This window comes from Sapajus apella, unplaced genomic scaffold (genome assembly GCF_009761245.1).
Source record: "Sapajus apella isolate SASKATOON/1434 unplaced genomic scaffold, GSC_monkey_1.0 scaffold3, whole genome shotgun sequence".
Classification (NCBI taxonomy): Eukaryota; Metazoa; Chordata; class Mammalia; order Primates; family Cebidae; genus Sapajus; species Sapajus apella.
The window spans coordinates 4,852,100-4,868,122 of record NW_022436943.1 but is presented as its reverse complement, the minus strand read 5'-3'; positions in this window follow the sequence as shown (position 1 = coordinate 4,868,122).

Below are 16,023 nucleotides of genomic sequence, written 5' to 3'. Positions count from 1 at the left end.
TAATGCCTTAAGCAGTTTTATCTGTGAAAAATATTAAAAAGGTAAAAGTTTCTTGAGATGAACTGAGAAGGTCTGATGTGGGTTCCTTTAGCAGCCTGACCGTGGCATTCGTGCAGTGGTTAGATTTTTCAACAGCAAACAGATGGAAAGACACACGACTGTGCAGCATGGTATCTCCTGCCCCCCTGTGGACGCCGAGGGAATTACCTGCGGAGAACCAAAGCAGTACTGGACAGGAGCACATGCTTACTTTCAAATTTGAGCAAGGGATAGTGGCATCTATTAACATAATTTTAAGAAATCAGAGAGTCATGCCTAAGATATGTGTATCATTTGGCAACAAAACATCCGTAAATGAGAGCTCTGCCCATCCGGAGATACAGGACCAAAAGCAAATAGAGTTGTCCTGTTATTATCTCAAATCGGTGCTGTTATTGTTTTAAAATTATTATTTTACATTAATCTAGGGAGAGAAGATTCTCTTCAATAAATAAAAGATTTTATATTTTGTTTTATTTTTCATTCGGGTGTCACTCCAAAGACAACTGTGAAGTAACCATTCTTTTTTTTGAGATGGAGTCTTGCCTTGTCGCCCAGGCGGCCCAATGGCATGATCTCGGCTCACTGCAACCTCCGCCTCCTGGGTTCAAGCGATTCTCCTGCCTCAGCCTCCTAAGTAGCTGGGATTACAGGCGCCCGCCACCACACCTAGCTAATTTTTGTATTTTTAGTAGAGACGGGGGTTTCACCATGTTAGCCAGGCTGGTCTCTAACGACTGACCTTGTGATCCACGCACCTCAGCCTCCCAAAGTGCTCAAGACTACAGGCGTGAGCCACTGCGCCCAGCCGAAGTAACCATTCTTTAAGGGGCTCTGAAAATACGCCTTAGCACCTGAAATTTTGCAAAAATGAAGTCGCTTTTTAAGACCCCAGTTGAAATACAAACATTATCTAGTAGGATCCCCATTCGTATTTTACTATCCCTATTAGATTATTCCAAATAAGATAATAACCCAATAAGATTAGCTAGCTGACACCTATTTGGTCTAAAGTAATAAGACTTAAGACTGGTAGATTTTGATTACAAGAAGACAGAAAGGACTGGGTTTTTAATTCTGTCCTTTTGCATTCCTAGAGCCTCTGGCAAGAAGAATAAAGAGGAAATCTTATTCTTCAATCAGGTGCACCTCAAGTTACCCACACTTGCTTCAGTCTGAGCAGTCCTGCTTTTATCTGTTTTTTACATCCTCATAAAATTTCACCTGCAAAAAGGTCCCTCAAAAAAAAAAAAAAAAAAAAAAATGAAAAAGGAAAAAAAAAAAAAAAAAAAAAAAAAAATTCATGACAAATACACATAAAATGCGACTTCTCCTTTATCTCTTAGACTGGGAGGTACCAGCACTATTAATATTTTCTGCTTTCCCTAATTTATATTGACACGGATTATTCCATTTCTTTTGTTTATTTGTTTGTTTCCTTGGCAGAATAATTTACAGAGAAGTTAAATGAAATGAGTTGTGCCAGATGGCAGAATACTCTGGGCCTCAGCTTCCCCACCCCATCAGCTGAATGGAGTCTCAGTGAATGGCAAATCAGTCTGTCCCATGAATGCCACCAGAACGACAGCACTGAGATTGGTAGGGAATTGGCATTTTAGTTCTGAATATTGAAAGAAGCACCAACACTCACTGGGGGAATCAAAGCAACCCAATCATTGCCCTTCTTTGGTTCCATTGCAGGGCACATAGATGTCCAACTATCTTGTAGTCTGTCTGCCAACACCAGTGGTTCTCCAAGTGTGATCCCTGGTGCAGCTATATCAGCATCACCTGAAAACTTGTTAGAAATGCAAATTCTTAAGCTCCACCCAGATGCAGAATCAGGAACTCTGGGGGTAAGGCCCAGTGATCTGTGTTTTGACAAGCCCTCAGGGAATTCTGATGCACACCAAGATTTGAGAACCACTGGCCTACACCATGAAATAGGGGCAAGTTACCTGCCAAGAACTTCAAGAAACTTTGATTTTAAAGGGAAAGCTGTAAAGGAAATGCGTAGCATGCAATTTTACTTTCAAATTAATGATTCTCATTCCTCATGAGCAAATAATTTTCATTCTCCATGTGAACCAGGTGTATTTAATTGCCTACAGCCATACCAGGCCAAATGTGGCTAATCTGGCTTGATCTCTAAAAAAAAAAAAAAAAGTATTGGGATACTTAAATTGGACCCGATTATAATCTGAAAGGAAGACAGAAACATCAGAATGAAGTCGACTAAAGACATCTTATACACTATGGATGTTAAATGAGGGGCTTAGAGCCAGGGGTTCCGATCTCAGCTCTGTCACTTCCTAGCTACATGAATTCAAAATCTTCTACCGTGAGTTTTGCCACCTCAAATAGAGGTGAAAATAAGTCCCTCTAAGTTTTTTTGTGGAGATTATAAACAATAACATGTAAATTCTTACCACAGATATGAGTAAATATAGTGATTATTAATTAGTCAATTATTTGGATTTTTTAAATATTGAATAATTCTTTGTTAATTTTAGTAGTTCTCAATCTTGATACTTTTGACTTTGAGTTACACTTCAACATTTTGGTTTAACTAGTTTTTATATTCTCTTAAAAATTTTTTTTTGTTAAGTAACTTCTCTTAAATGGCTGTTTGTTTGACACGGCGAGGTTTTACTGTATTTCACTGTGAATTTGGGGCAGCACTTTTCTTCTGTAATGCTTTGACATGTTTTATGTTTGTCCAAATATTCTGCATTAAAAACACATTGCAGTTTGCTAATAGGTATTGGGATATTTAAATTGAACTGACGAAGTGCCTTTTCCAATGAGCGTCTAGGATACTTATGAGAGTAAAGATGATTAAATTCTAGGAATGATTTGATCCTTGCCAAATCTTGCATAGAGAATAACAATCATATAGGAAATTGTCTTTCCTGTTTAGGATCAGATTTGGTTTGAAAAATTACTACTAACTTTGTAAACATTAAAATAGAAGCAATAAAGATGTGAAATTTCACACAGGGGATCTACAATGTTTGGATAATTATAAGCATATGGCTACTTTACATGAGATCTCTGTTAAAAGTGTATTTACTAGGGCTCTGGGAAAACAGAGGCTCTCAAATTCAGGGTTTATTTACATACACTGAGAATGTCACATTTACTATCCATTTATCATAATATATTTTTACTTCAGAGTTCTATATAGTATTAGCAAAATGACAGCAGTATCTGTTGTTTATTGCTCTCTTGTCTGTTAGTTAACTTACCAAGTTTTACTCATGAGAGAAATGGAAAAGAGCAATTAACCTTCAGTCAAACATGTCAAATTCTTTCTCAATAATTTTAGAATTTCCGATATTTTACGTTAATATTTAGGGTATATGCCTGTGTGGAGTAGTTTCAATATATTCTACTCAAATAAAAGTGATTGATGTAACAATTTTATGTGCTTTTTTAAAAACAGTACTTCAATGTATTTGTTTCTAGGAATAAGAAAAAAAAACCTACAAATTTGATGCTTATTTATGTAGAATTAATTAAATAAACACTTTAAATCTTAGAGATGGTTGAAATTTTATTTTGAAATGAGTAAGTATGGGATTTGAGAGTTTGGAAAGTCAGTATAAACCCTACCTTTCTCAAAAAGTCTTTCCATGACTTTTCTTCTCAAGTGCTAAGATTATGAAATATCACAGCTGCAAGTTATAATAAGTTGATCTCAAATACAAAGTACAGAGATGGAAAGTAGGATAGTGGTTGCCAGGGGCTTCGGGAGGAGGAAATGGGGAATTGGTATTTCATGGGTACAAAGTTCCAATTTGGGAAGATGAAAAAGTTCTGAAGATGGACAGAAGTGGTTGCACAGCAGGGAGATTATACCTAATGGTATGGAACTGTACACTTCAAAAACAGTTAGGATGAGCCAGGCGAGTGGCTCACGCCTATAATCCCAACATTTTGGAAGGCCGAGGCAGGTGGATCACGAGGTCAAGAGATCCAGACCATCCTGGCCAACATGCTGAAATCCTGTCTCTACTAAAAATAAAAATAAAAAAATTAGCTGGGCATGGTGTCGCACGCCTGTAGTCCCAGCTACTTGGGAGGCTGAGGCAGGAGAATTGTTTGGACCTGAGAGGCAGAGGTTGCGGTGAGCCGAGATCATGCCACTGCACTCCAGCCTGGCGACAGAGTGAGACATCATCTCAAAAAAAAAAAAAATGGTTAAGATAGCCAACTTTATGTTGTATCTATTTTACCACAATAAAAAGTACACAGGCTTAATAAAAATTTTCCAAAAAATCCACTTGCAAAACATATGCTTAAAGACAAAAGTGTTTTAGACAGCTTTGTTGACAATTTTGGCTTTTTCATATCACTGCACAGACTCTGTTAATAAGCATAACTGAGTGTGGTTTCATGTTTATCTGCAGACATGTCAAGGGGAATGTTTTATTAGTCCTTTTGAGATGAAAACCTGACTCTACCTCTCCAGCTATATCATGTGAACCATCCGGAATTCCTCTGTTTTTTTCTTAGATAAGACTATTTCAGTAAAGATTAGAATTTGCTAAGTTAATTCTATTTTATGAAAGGACTAATACGTGAAGAAGATTTTTTTTAAATTTTTTTATTATTATGCTTTAAGTTCTGGGATACATGTGCAAAACGTGCAGGTTTGTTACATAGGTATACACAAACCATGGTGGTTTGCTGCACCCATCAACCTGTCATCTACATTAGGTATTTCTCCTAATGCCAGTCCTCCCCATGAAGGAGACTTTTAAGCACTCAATGAAAAGTTGATTCTGTAAATTCCTGGTGCACCTATTCCAATGTTTGACAGGCCTCCAAGGAAGGAAAAATTCTGAAATAGTTAAAATTTATATTGTTCCTCTTTGCCTTCTCTTCCCAGAATCTTCATGTTCCCAGTGTGCCTTTCTCTTGGCTAACTGTCAATTAATGCCTAGTATCTACCTCTCCAAGAGTAAATTAATTCCAGGCTTAAGCTTTCAAGAAATATATATATTTCAATAAAATATTCCTGAATACCAAAAAAGTATTCAGATCAAAAATCACGATGCCTGAATGGTGGTGGTGGTCCAGGCACAATGACAGTCCCATATTTTTATGTGGCTGTATTCCTTTCCTGGAGTTGTGCCACATTTACTGTGTACATGTTACAATCACAGCTTGTGAGGGCAGGGCAGGGCTATAAAGATCATATAGTCCAGCCCTTTCTTTTAGAGATGAGGAACTCTGCCTGTAGAAACTGGTAAGAGGCTTACTGAAGCTTGCGTAGTTCATCGAGTTGAGAGCCCCAGTCCCCAGTCACGAATCCGGGGCTCTTATTAGAACACCAGCACTTTTTCCTGTACTCTTCTCCGACGAGTATCCATTTAAACATCCTTCCTTTCCAAAAAAATTGAGGACTGTGAAGATAATTTTCACACTTTTAGGTATTCCCCACTGGGCTGGGTAAGCATGATGTGGACATATTCAGGTACTTGATATTTATAGGTGTCAAATACAGGTTTTTACACCCTTTAAATGCTTTTAGGTGTACCCCACTGGGTGAGGCACACATGACATAGTTATCAGTCTAGATCATCTTTTTAAGTATCTGTGTTGAAATGAGTTGACCTTCCCTTTCTCTTGTCCTCTATCTCCTGCACAGCAAGGACAACATGAATTATAATCCATATAGAGCAATATGCTTACTTGAAGACTATAGTGAACTCAATGACCAATTTTTCCTTTTCTGTCTGAATAATTCTGGCTGCTTTAAGGGTTTCAACAAGACTCTATTTGTCCAAAGTGCCGCCCTCCTATAAAGGAAGTTATGCAACCTAATCTAGACAGATTTCAGATAAAGCCATTTGTTCTCTTAATCCACTTTCAGAAATATTCTAGTTCTGGCCTCTCATTCGAAAACAGTCTCACTAGAAAACAGTTACTGAGGTGAGCCAATGCTTACAGGCATGAGCCAATATGTCTACTGTGACCAATACATTCTAGCCCTAACTTCACCTCCCCTTACTTCCAAGCAGAGGTCTGGCAATTGAGCTGCATGATGTTGTGGATCCTTCTAAGTCTGCATGTGTTTTTCGCCACCTATGTTCTGCAAACACATGTGTCTCAACTGGAAGGCTGGCCTGCCTGCCCCCCTCTCCACCATCTGCAATAATTTCTAATTATTGAGAATGCTAACAATTTAATATTAAAGAACAATCAGAGTTGCAGGAACAATGGTGAATCCGGCCATTAGCAATTTAAAGAAATTAACAAGAGGCGATTTAGGAGTTTGCCTAAAGGCGATTTAGGCAGTGAAGTGACTTTCACTTGCCTGGCTCCCTGAGACTTTCCAGGCCACCCGGCCTCTCTCACCATTTGCCCTCTTTCTTCTCTGCTCAAAGACTGGCTCTCTTCCTCTCCATTCCTGGTTTTTCTCCATCGTCCTCCTTCTTTTCATTCCTGCCTCCTCCTCTTTCTCCCAGCCTTTTCTTTTTCTCTTCCTCTTTCCAGCTCTCTTCCTATCCTTTCTCCTCTAACTAGCTAACATCTGGGGCTGAAGCACAATCTAAAACTTTCCATTCACATTGGCCCTAATTTAAGGATCAAATGAATTGAACCTTATATTTTCCTCTAAAAAAAAAAAAATCCTACCAGTTGAAACTAATCTATTTTTCCTTTTATTTAAATGTGGTCCTTGATAGATTTATTTCCCTGCAGTGGCCCTGCAAAGGGGAAAAACTTTTTTAAAAACTCTATCTGTCCCATAAGGATTTTATTATTTAGTATTTGTTTAAATATGGCATCAAATAAATATGATTCCTTCCCTGTATTGGTGTGTTTTTATGGTTGGGTGGAGCCGACACTACAATTTCTTTGCTGCATTTTTTTGAAGGTTCTTGTGGCTGCCATGGATTCAGTTTGACCCTCTCTTAGAAGTTAGTTCATATCTTAGCAATATTAGGCAGTATGTAACTTGCCAGGAATATTACTTTAGGAGTGTAATATAAATTAGTAATATCTGAAATTATAATTTTAACACTATAAGCCTCTTCCATAAGCATTTTGGCTTCTTTTGGCACTCAGATCTGCTTTGTGTTTTGTTTGTTTATTTGTTTGTTTGTTTGGAGACAGGGTCTTGCTATGTTGCCCAGGCTGGTCTCAAACTCCTGGCTTTAAGTGATCTTCTTGCATCTATCTCTGGAGAAGATGAGATTACAGGCATGAGCCAATGCGTCTACTGTGGCCAATACATTCTAGCCGTAACTTCATCTCCCCTTACTTTTAGGCAGAGGTCTGGCAATTGAGCCACATAATGTTGTGGATCCTTCTAAGTCTGCATGTGTTTTCTCGCCACCTATGTTCTCCAAACACATGTGCCTCATCTGGAAGGCTGGCCTGCCTGCCTCCTCTCCACCATCTGCACCTAACTGTGACAGACATGTTTTATGTTGCCCGCCTCCGCCCTAGCTCCTGATGTGTCCTGAAGGACAGGTGTATGTGGATCTGAGAGAGAAAGAAGAAAAATAAACTCCTTGAGTGATTTTATCAGCTTTTCTGCCTTCCATGTCCTCTGACCACCTCCGCATATACATACGTCTCCCCTAGAGTAAGAAGTATTGGTTGGGGTTTATCTTATTAAAATAACAGTTCTCTAGAGCCATGTAGCACAGAACTCTCCCAAAAGAACTGTAGGCAGGTAATTTAGTGAGACTGCATTTTGAGAAACTCCTAACCACCGTGACAAGAAGAATCACTGAAAGTCAGATCTGAGAAAGGCCTAAGAGATCACCCAGTATAATTGGTTCAAAATAGGCAGAGTAGAATAATGGTTCAACTTGCCCAAGCACAAATCTTGCCACTGCCATTGCAGCTATACAGCCTTGGTGTCTTACAGAATTTTTTCTGTTCTTAACCCTTCTATAATGTGGAGTCAACATGCCATCTAACTCACAGGTTTGTGGTGAGGATAAAACGAACTAGTGCCTGTAAAAAACTCTGAATACAGACTGGCACATCTTACTGTTAGTAGTAGTATTATTTTACAGATGAGAGGAATGAAGCTCAGGGTTAGATTCTGTGCAGAATCTCATGGTTAGTGACAGAGCTGGGATGAAAAGCCGTGCCTCCTGACTACCATTCAGCCAGCTAATAAAAGGGTGGGTGTTCATGAACTTCATATTGAGTTTTTGCAGGATGACTAAACAGATTTTTTTTAAAAAACATAGTTGGGGGTACTGATCACAGAGCACAGATTCCAACCAATGCCTTCTAATCACTATCCAGGCATGCCGGATTGAAAACAAATGGACAATTTCAATGTGGTGACGCAATGCCAAATGCTCTAGATTACAGTCTTCTACAAACTGCGGGTTGTGACATAGTAGTGGGTTATTATATCAGAGTAATGAATAATGACCAGAAAGTTTTTGAAGTGAAAGAATGGAATAGAATAAAACAAAAAAGAAAGAATAGAATAGAATGGAATAGAATAGAATAGAATAGAATAGAATAGAATAGAATATCAGAATGCCTTGAACATAGTATAAGCATTCTCTTGGAAAATTTGAGTAGTGCGTGAATGTTTGTGTGTGTGTGTGTGTGTGTGGGATTGCCCATAAATTTTTTTCTATGAGATGTGTTAATTTTTAAAAAAAAAAAAAACTTCTTCAGAATTGTTCACTAACACTTTTTAGCATGGTTAGATATATAGCTAGAAAATTTGTGAGGAACAACCTTCTTAATTCCCTTGGAATTAACTGTTTAATCAGCAATGGCCTTTTCTAGTTACTCATCCACCTCAGCCACATTACATTCTAGGCAAAAGAGCCAGGAGGAAGGAGGAATGAGGGAAAAGTGGAGCTGCAGACAGAGGCTGCTCATTGCTACCATTTTCTAGGAAACTGCTACTCTGGCTGGCTGGCCACATGAGAGCTCTGACCATAGCCTCCAAATGTCCCCCAGGACAGGTTGCATTGGCCACATGATTGCATGGCTGAAAAATATTAACAGCATCAGCTTAAATAAAAGAGGGATTAAAAGCTAGAGACACTGTCTCTGAGGACAGAGCTCACCAAAGGAAGCTCATTAGACAAACTGATGTTTCCTTAAAAGTTGTCTGCAAAATGTGCAAACTGACAAAATGTTTACAGAACCCCTAGAACTCCACCAGCTAGGTTTACCTTTGGCAGATCACTCTGATGACTCTATAATTACTACAGTCCTCTGGTTATCTTTCTTATATGGCTGGAGATGAAAGAAAACCAATAACTGAGGCCAATTAATTCAAGCTGTCATCCCCCCCAACAAAGAACTGAAAGAGATCTTCAGGGCAACTGTTCAATGTGATTTTTTTTCATTGGAGACTCTCTTTTATAAAACTCAAATACACAGACAGCAAACTTAACCTGGTTATTTCTTGTCCTCTTCTTCTGTCCCCATCAAATCACTGTTTTTGAAACGTATTGATTTAGCAAAACTCAATCCAGACCAGTTAGCCTCAGGGTACACTAACATGTTTTTGAACCAGGTAGTTGACAAATTGATTTAAAGGCCTCCGGGAAAATGCTAGCAGAGTGCCTGAGAGAGTAGCATGATTCAAGGGCCAAGCATGTGTGGGTGCCGGTCAATCTTGCCACCTCGATATTTCTTTAATCTTTTACTTTAAAGTGTCTGGAGCTTCTATCCCACAGAAGTGGGAAAACTATATTCTTTCTGTCCTCAGTATTTCTGGGGATTCTTGGAGGATGATGTTTCTCCCAGTTTTCATTTATTCCAAAATTAGGCCAAATTTTCACTTTCTTCTGTTCTTCTATGACTGTCGCCTCTTGCAATCTTGCCTTGAATGCAGTTGTCATGCTTTTGGCCTCTGGCTGCCCACAGTTCACAAGAATGCCACCTGTGCCAGGCTGCTCCTGAAGGTGGAAGCCCGGCAGATGACTCAAAAGCCAACATTAGATGTCTTTTTTTTTTTTTTTAGATGGAGTTTCATTCTTATTGCCCAGGTTGGAGTGTAATGGCAGAATCTTGCCTCACTGCAACCTCTGCCTCCCAGGTTAAAGCTGTTCTCCTACCTCAGCCTCCTGAGTAGGTGAGTTTACAGGCGCCCACCACCACATCTGGCTAATTTTTTGTATTTTTAGTAGAGACAGGGTTTCACCATGTTGGCCAGGCTGATCTTGAACTCCTGACCTCAGGGGATCCACCCGCCTCAGCCTCCCAAAGTGCTGGGATTACAGGCGTGAGCCACCACGCCCAGCGATGTCATTGGTCTTAAGCAGTCTTCATTTGGGTCACTTCTCTTCTCACAAGCCCTCTCCACTTCCCATCCCCCTCATCTCTGCCCGGTTTCCCTGCCCCCTCCTTCCTCCACAGGCTGCCCAGGATATCTCAAAATTTTGTTTCTTTATTACGTAAACAAATCAGCTTCCCATTTCTTCTTCTATTGGTACCCAAGAGACACAAAGCCCATTGCAATGGGCCAACCAACAATAGACCCAATCATGATGGTCAGTCTCCATTTATTGTGTATAGAAGCCTGTAAATATACTAAAATCAAAAGCTCATTTTTTTTTTCTGTGAATCAGATTAAATTCTTGGGGAAGGCACCCTCCTTACCCTAACATGAAATATGCTGCCCAATCTTTAAAAGCAGAAACAGACGTAGTCAGATTCTCAAACATTGTTTCTAACAGAGTTTTTCCTCTTCTCACTACTATTTAATAAACGTTCTTAACTGAGAAACTGATTTATTAAATATGTGACATTTAGAGTTTATAAAAACCAAGCATGTTGAAAGAATTTTCTGAGCAAGAAAACATGTGCTCATACTTCCAGGACTCTTCAGTTTCGCATTTGTTATTGTTGTTGTTAATGATATTTGCTATCTAGCCCAACGTGCTAGCTAGTACACTGCCAGCCCAGCCACACCTCTTGTATGAAGCTAAATGCAAATCACACGGGTAACTTCATCATGGCTAAGGAAAAGCCCCCCAAACCAACAGCTTTGGCTGAGTCTACAAGCGTTTAGCTAAACTAGTTAAGGGCACATTTCAACATTTGGCTGACCTGATTCCATCAAGGCAAAAAATGAGAACTGGGCCAGACAAGGTGCTCCAGTATACATATATACTCACCTAAGCAGAATGCCTGGATAGATGCTCTGTTTTCTCTGCATCTACTCTTGACTTGTCCCATAGATATTTTAGAGTAAGGATTAGAAGAGTTTGTTCACCACATGTTCTCACTCATAAGTGGGTGTTGAACAATGAGAACACATGGACACAGGGAGGGGAACATCACACACTGGGGCCTGTCGGGTGGTTGGGGGGCTAGGGGAGGGACAGCAGGGGCTGGGGGAATAGGGGAGGGAGAGCAGGGCGTTGAGGGATAGGGGAGGGATAGTATTGGGAGAAATACCAAATGTAGATGACAGGCTGATGGAGGCAGCAGACCACCATGGCACATATATAGCTATGTAACAAGCCTGCATGTTCTGCACATGTACCCCAGAACTTAAAGTATAAAATAATAATAAAGAAGAGTTTGTTCAAAGTTTATTATCTATTTTATTACATGTGTTCCATAAGGAGATAATCCAACATGTAATAGCAGTTTTTCCGCAATAGTTGTGTTAGGATAACATGGCATTGAAAGTCCCTAGAGACAATACCCTAGGTTCCATACGGTAACCTTATTCTTAAAAAATAATTGTTTCCAAAGTTCATACTTCATCTTAAGTGAAATATAAATCTTTCCTTTTTTTTTTTTTTTTTTTTTTTTTTTTTTTGAGAAAGATTCTTACTTTGCCACCCAGGCTCAAGTACAGTAGCATGATCATAGCTCACTGCAGCCTTGACTTCCCAGGCTCAATTGATCTTCTCCCCTCAGCCTCCTGAGTAGCTGGGACCATAGGTGTGTGCCAACCACACCTGGCTCATTTTTGTAGAGACAAGTCTCCCTGTGCTGTCCAGGCTGGTCTCAAACCCCAGGGCTCAAGTGATCCTCCAGCCTCAGCCTCTGAAAGGGCCGGGATTACAAGATGAGCCCCTGCACTGGCCTTGAATATCTTTTTTATTGTGAGTTTTCAAAATTTTACTCATTCCAATGTTTCTGGTATGAACTCCTTCATCAGTCCAATATCCAAGTAAGACCTCATCTCTTTTGAATATTCAAGTAATCATTTGAGCTCCCACTTGTTCATTTTAACAGAATAGCTGATTTCGCTGGCTCCCTACTTTTACCTCTTTGCCACTCACTTAAATGATTCAAGAGCCTCAGAGACTTACTGAGTCTAAAGGAGTCAGTCTTTCTCCTCCCTCCTGTATTTTACTCTCACCCAAGGATGCTCCACCCTTGGGGTCTCTGGTGTGAAGCTTTTACATTTGTGCTCGGGTGCTCCCAACTCTGCCCTTTCTTACAGGATGTCAGGGTCAAGACTGCCTTCCAGGCTTAAATATACACTGAACTAGAATAAACGGTACTCCCCTTTCCTGCATGTGAGTGCTCTTTGGGGTCCTTTCTGCCCTTGGACTTTTGTTAAGGCCATCTCAGCCCATCGGAAAAGTTCTCATCAGAAAGGAAGGGCGGTGAGTCCTGAGTTCATTTCCTCCTAGAAAACTCCTTTATTCCTGTGCCTAGTTCCCATCTGCCTACCAAATTGCCAGATCTGCATATTGAGGAGTACCAGAAAAAGCATCCTTCCTTGGCCATATAAAATCCTATAGCACCTACCACCCAAGCCAATGAGAGTGCCTACTTACATTTACGTATCTGAGAATACTCCCCAAGGACCCTCCCTTGAAAAGGAAGACGAGTTCCCCAGTGATAGCTGTCAAGAAGCCATATGTAAGCTCTCCTTCTGAACTAAGCATAGTCATTTTAAAATAAAATTTTAAAATTCTCTCTTCTCACACTGCCTTTTAGACTAGACACATATCTATAAATGGATTTCCCCATTAAAGTCTTTATTGTTCTCCTTCTTTCTGTAGGATCAACTAAAGCCTGCCTTAGACCTTTGAGGAAGAAATTCTTAATAAGGTAAATTTTGGGTCCAATGGCAAATGTTAAGATGTGTGAGATATAATCCATGCATTCAGCACTTAATAATCATTGGTAAGCTTTGACAATTTCCTCCCCAATCTAACCTCCAGTTGGAGTCTGCTGTTATTTTGAGACCCAGGTCCTTTTCACCCCTTCTTTAGGTGACCAGACCTTCATCTTTGTGGAAAGTCCCTCTTACCCCAACCCCAGCACCTCCCACTCCAGCCCTATATAGGGAATGAGGACCGGAACCCAGACTGGCCTGGTCATAGTAGTCTACCTACCCTCCAGCCCTGTGATTGGTCTAGGTTTGGAGAAAGACAGGTGCTGAGCCAATCAGAAAACCTTTGCTAAGATTTTTCTAAATGCAGTTGGGGAAGATGGTTGTTTTTCTCTCTAGTAATACAGTTGACAAGCAGTCAGCAAAGAGCTGTCAGCAACCTCAGCTGAAGCCCCTCAGAGAAAGCTGGTGCTCCATTGGATAAAATGGGGCCCACCTCTCAGAAAGGCTAAGGTGAGAGGAGAGACTTGATGGCATGGAGCCCCTATTTCTGTTTATCTAAGATCCATCCCTGCCCTTTTTGGCCTAAGCTAGTTTTAGTTGAGTTTCTATCACTTGTGATGCGAAGAGTCTTGACCGACACAGAGGTTGCTTCCAGCCTTTAATATCGCCAGATCTACTCCCCGAAGCTGGGATGGTCAGATATTTTTTCCATTCTATAAACCACACCAAATGCCATTCCAATAAATCCCAGTTTCTGCTTAAATTTGTTTAAGCTGGATTTCTGAAACTTGCTACTTTACTTTCATGGATTCACTTCCTCTTTCCTCCATTGCTCCATCGATCAGCAGCCCTTAGGAAGAAAAAATATTACTGATCCTCCTTTAGAGACATATGGCCTATTTGGTTCCGTGAATTTGGAAAAGGAGAGAAATCGAAATGCCTTTCAGGTCAACAGGAAAGAAGAGAGTGTTAGGCCCTGGAGGGCAGGAAGAGTGTCTCTTCTATGCACTGTTGCGCTCAGGGCCTCACAGTGCATTACACCTAGATGCTGAGTTATAAGTACCTGTTGATTGAATGATTCGGTACAGAAGTATTGCAGGAGAAGTGTGCCCTTAACGTTTCAAACTGACTTGGTTCTCTTCCTATGTTCTCACTGCACGGTTGGCGTTCCAGCCCTCATCCTATAGCACAGCAATTCTGTTGACATATATTTATCTCCCACAAGACTGTGAGCAGCCCCAGGGCAAAGGACCACATCGAATTCATCCCCCAATGGGGCACATTTGGGATACAGTGGCAAATAGCCAGCATTTGATAAGTAATGAATTGAATGTTGGATAAATGAATAGAGTCTGAATCATGGATTTTAAAGAGTGTGTTATTTTCAAAAGCATAACTGCTATCAATGTTTCCAAGTGAAAGCCCTGCTGAGACCTGCTTTTACAGCGTCATGAGACTCATTTATGATCAGCTTGATCTATTTACACACAACAAAAAAGCCAAGGACCAAAAGCTTTAATCACACCCGATCTTATTTGTGGTTTTCATTTGCTTAGCTAATGCTTTCTCCATAACCTGCTCGGGCTCTGGCCAGATTTAAAAAGATGATGCATTTCCAGTGGAAGGACCCCGATGGCTGCATGTTGGTCCCCGTGGTGGGCCACTTTCATACAGAAGCTCTAGGCACAACCCCAGACTGGGGATGGTCCCAGAGTTTCTGTGGTGCTGCAGAGAATGAGCATCTACTGCTTGGCTCTGAGATGATTAAAGTGGCAGAGCCTGGGAAGCTTCTCTCTGAAATTATTTAAAAGCCTGCCTCATTCTTAGTAGAAGGTTCAGGGCTTCTAGTATCCAGAATCACTATTATTTATCCTGATGTCTAGAATAATTCGTGCCTTGGAAACCATTTAAATCCGCCTCTTGGTTACTTATTCATCTTAAGATTGGGGGGAAAGGGGGCCAAACACGGGGGCTCATGCCTGTAATCCCTGCACTTTGGGAGGCCGAGGTGGTTGGATCATTTGAGGTCAGAAGTTCGAGACCAGTCTGGCCAACATGATAAAGCCCCTTCTCTACTAAAAATACCAAAAATAATAGCTGGGCATGGTGCATGCCTGTAATCCCAGCTGCTCGAGTGGTTGAGGCAGGAGAATCGCTTGAACTCAGGAGGCAGAGTTTGCAGTGAGCTGAGATTGCGCCACTGCACTCCAACTTGAGTGACAGAATGAGGCTCCGTCTCAAAGAAAAAAGAAGGAATCAGGGAAGTTCTTTCTTGTGTTACTATAAGTGACCTTAATTCACAGCAAGAAACCGAGTACTCTATGTGTGAATCGAGAAGATTAAGATTGGGTTTTATTTCACGGTGTCGCATCTGTGGGGTTCTTGTACCTATCACAGCAGCAGAGTCCAGAAACCAAGCTTATGGCGCCCTCTGGTGTTCAGACAACAGCATGAGCCGGTTTAACCCGCTTAAAAAGGTACGGTACCAAAAATATGCCTCCTTTACCTAAGAGTGGCTCAGTTTGCAACTGACACATCACAAGAGATGGCCCAGAGGGAGCGGGTGTCACCAGGGGGATGACCCACCTCAGAATGGATGCAGGCATCTGGACAGCGGGCATGTCCATAGCAACCACAGTGGAGCGCTCATCCGAGAATGGATCTTCTCCCCCATTTTTTCCCTAAAAATGTGACTCCCAGGCTTTGATAGCCCAAGGAATGAAGACGAGGCCACAAGAAGTAACTCACACTGAACTTCTCGCCAAAGTTGGAGAATAGGAACTGGAGCAGGTTTTCATTTAGAAAAGTAAAGAAATGAAAACATTTTTCTCGGCCGGGCGCGGTGGCTCAAGCCTGTAATCCCAGTACTTTGGGAGGCCGAAGCGGGTGGATCACGAGGTTAAGAGATCGAGACCATCCTGGTCAACATGGTGAAACCCCGTCTCTAC